Consider the following 4,266-nt stretch of genomic DNA (forward strand, 5'->3'; position numbering starts at 1 on the left):
TATCAATGTGGATTTCACAAGTTTCAAAATCTCCCCTCCCGCTACCGCATCCCAAAACCAGTCCAGCTCATCCCTGCCTCCCTAACCTGTTCTTCCTCCCACCTATCCCCTCCTCCCACCTCAAGCCGCACCTCCATCTCCTACCGACCAACCTCATCCCGCCCCCTTGACCTGTCCGTCCTCCCTGGACTGACCTATCCCCTTCCTAACTCCCTACCTACACTCACCTTTACTGGCTCCATCCCCGCCTCTTCGACCTGTTTGTTTCCTCTCCACCTATCCTCTCCTCTATCCCTCTTCTATCCGCCTCGCACTCTCTCCCTATTTATTTCAAAACCCCCTTCCCCTCCCCCTTTTCTGATGAAGGGCCTAGGCCCGAAACGTCAGCCTCTCTGCTCCTATGATGCTGCTTGGCCTGCTGTGTTCATCCAGCCCTGCACCTTGTTGTCTCGGATTCTCCAGCATCTGCAGTTCCTACTATCTCTGATTCAACTTCTTTATTTTCACGTGTTTAAAAATTGAGTTTGAGTTCTGAGATAGTATTGATGGTTGGAACTTACAATGTTTATGACAACACTCTAGACCCCTGGCTTACAAATCTAGTAAGATACACCTGTAATTTGGAACTTTTTATTCCTCTATTTTTCAGTTATATTCCTATGATTTTGTATTTTTCTCATTAATTCCTAAGAATCTGTACTTAAGAATCTCTACCAAGGTACCTTTGTACCTAAGATGGCACTCTAAATGGCAAATTCTAAACTTTTCACTGCACTCATGTGAGTACATGTGACAATAAAGCTAATTCTAGTTCTCATAAATGCAAGAGACCATAACGGAGGGAGCAGACATTGCTGCACATTCTTGGTTCAACATTAGGTGGTAGTAATGAGCTAAACACTCATTGTGTTACAAAGCTGAATAGCACAGGTGGTAGAGAATTTTTTTTACATGCAGGTGACACTCAGGTTAGGCTAAGCTTCAATTACATTTCAATATAACTCATCCGGATGCAAAAACATCTTCTCAATCTCAGTACTATCGGAACAGGTGGCAGGGCGTTTTGATCAGACAAAAGCAAGTGCAATCCTTGCCTTTAAAAATAGAAGCATAATGTACAAAAACAGGTTATGTTAAGAAAGTTATGCTAGACCCTTATAAAACATTTGTTAGGTCTCAGCTGGAGTATCGGCTCCAGATCTGGACATCGCACTTCAGGAAGGATATCAACAAGATGGCAAGGGGACAAAGGAGATTATATATGAATACACAAGTCTCCGCTGTTTGTAGGCAGAAAGATCTTGTACACACACTGCACTTGTTTCCACTTGACAAAACGTGTGACAGACACTCTTTGATTTATTTGCCTGCCCAACCAGCACTGTTTAAACTGCAAACAAAATTTGGTAGTTAGCTGTCAGTCATCACCTAACTGGTACAATCTCCATCATAACACCTCCACCGTTCAGCGTCCACTTGCCAATTATCAGCTTGTGCAGTGCAAAAGTTGTTTTCCCTTCATATTTGTATTTTTGCGAATTGTCCTGATGACTGTAAGATGAAAAACTTTGATCAAAATGTGTCTGTTTTCAGTAAACAGCGGCCTTGCTGGGATAACATTGTTCCTCTAAATCTTTCTTCTTGAGTATCCTTGATTTTATCCATTTGACTATTGTTGGCTGTGCCTTATGTTCTTGAATTCCCTCCTTAAAGCTCCCTGCCTCACTTTCTTTCTGTCAGACATTCCTTAAGCTCAACCTCTTTGACTAAGCTTTTGGTCACCTGCTCTAACATCTCCAAATGGGGCTCAGAATCACCTTCCTTTGTGCAATACATGTTTGATTATATCAGAGTTAAGCTAAGTTGTTTTAATGATTCTGTGGATGAGGAACTTGGGTTGTGCAGAGAACTAGGAGTTGTTCACCTTAAAACAGAGAAGGTTGAAGGTGCATGTAACAGAGATGGTGAAGAATCATAGAATCCCTACAGCGTGGAAGCAGGCCATTCGGCCCATCCAGTCCAAACCAACCCTCCAAAGAGCATCGCACCCACTCCCACCCCCATATCCTATAACCCTGCATTTTCCATGGCAAACCCACCTAACCTGCACACGTTTGGATTGGGGGAGGAAACTGGAGCACCCGGAGGAAACCCACGCAGGAACGGGGAGAATGTGCAAACTCCACGCAGATCCCAAGGCTGGGATCAAACCTGGGTCCCTGGCGCTGTGAGGCAGCAGTGCTAACCACTGAGCCACTCAGATAGTCAGAAATATAGAGAAACCTGCCACTGGCAGGATGGGAGAGTGAACCCATCACAGGGGAAGAGTGAGCCCATTGCAGGGGGAGAGTGAGATCATCACAGGGGAGAGTGAGGCCATCGCAGCGGGAGAGTGAGACTATCGCAGGGAGAGAGTGAGACCATCACAGGGGGAGAGTGAGAACATCACAGGGGGAGAGTAAGACCATTGCTGGGGGAGAGTAAGACCATTGCAGGGGGAGAGTGAACCCATCACAGGGGGAGAGTGAGACTATCGCAGGGAAAGAGTGAACCCTGATGTGATGTCAGCAAGGTAGTCCCTGTGGCGAAAGATGGCACCTGAGGATTGGCAACTTCATCGTTGATTGGGTCCAGTGCTGAAGGGGGTGAATCAGTGATGGAAGGACATCACAGTAACATCGAGAAGGTGGGCCACGGCAAAAGACTCTGACATTGGTGGGTCTGGCGCAAGCAGGAGCAGTGGTCCAGCAGTGAAAGATGGTGCTCGAGGATCAGTGACTTCAATGTTAGTTGGGTTTGGTGTGGACGGCAGCAAGGTAGTTGCTCAGAACTTGAGCATAGCTGGACTTCTCTTTAAGCTATATCTTCTCATTTTTCTTTTATTCGTAAACCATCAAAATGGAGCCATATCGTGGCGATGAATGAAAGTGTATCATTGTATTTTATCGTATTTCTCACTGTAAAATACATGTGATAATAAAAATCATTCACTCATTCACAGAACGCATGACCAGAGACACAGAATTCCCAAAGTGGACTATCGTAATTGCCTAGCGAGTGATAGCCAGCAACAACAACTTTTAAATGATGAATCATTAAAAACAGATGAGCTGTGTCTTGATGTTGAACAAATAAAATTCCTGAGTAAACAGCAGCTGGGTAGGGAGCTCCTTCAGGACTGGAACAGAGACACGATGGGCCGATTGGCCTCCGACCGTGTTGCCCATTTTCTATGAGTCATGACTTGGTGTGCTATCGCTTGCAATAAGTGGGAGATGGTCTGAAACATTTACATATTAAAAGCTGCCCCTCTGGACCCACTGGTTGGAAAGCTGAGAGCTCACTCTGCCTCACTGTTGCGCCCTTATGGATATGAGGCAGAAGCCATCAAGGCTGCCTCTGACCTGGATGCGATCCCCCCACCACCACCCCACCCCCTTGTGGCCTGTGCCCACGTGCTGTGGTTATGCACGGCTGCTGCCACATGACCAATCCAAAACAGCCCCACCAAACCACCCCCCACTACCACCGAGAGGCTGCACCCAAGCAAAATGAGGCTTCTACGTGGCCCATCGCCCCTGGGCAGTGACATGACATCAAGCCCTTTGGTGCCTCAGTCTGGGCACATTGACTCGTGTTTAGCTCAAAGACCACTATCTGTTGTATCGCATGTGGGCCAGTGCAAACAACAGCTTTTAATTCCAACAAGGGTCAGAACTGAAAAGGAAATGTCTTGCTTTCTGTCTGTCTGTCTATCATGAACCAGCCTTCCTTTACAATGGGAATGTATTGCTTCGGCATACTAGAGCAACTGAAATCCTTCTTTGCAGACGGTGAGGGAGATAAGAAGGGTACTTTGCGGACACACTGATGAATATCTAAGGGCAGAGAAACTTGTATCTTTCTAGCATCTAGCAGCTAACCATTGCCTGTTAGAATTCCACAAGGAATCAGAATGTTCCAACACAGAAACTGGCTACACAAATAATTGTGCAAATCTGGAAAGCTCCCACAAAGGAAGATACAGCAGTTGAAATTTGCCTGGATTAACTAAGTGAAGACAATGAGTATCATAGAATCATAGAATCCCTACAGTGTGGAAACAGGCTCTTCAGCCCAACAAGTCCACATCAAACCTCAGAGTATCCCGCCCAGACCCATCCCCCTATAACCCACCTAATCTACACATCCCTGAATACTACGGGCAATTTAGCATGGCCAATCCACCTAGAAAGATGTGCAGGTTAGGGTGGATTGGCCATGCTA

This window comes from Rhincodon typus, chromosome 22 (assembly GCF_021869965.1).
Source record: "Rhincodon typus isolate 14 chromosome 22, sRhiTyp1.1, whole genome shotgun sequence".
Lineage (NCBI taxonomy): Eukaryota > Metazoa > Chordata > Chondrichthyes > Orectolobiformes > Rhincodontidae > Rhincodon > Rhincodon typus.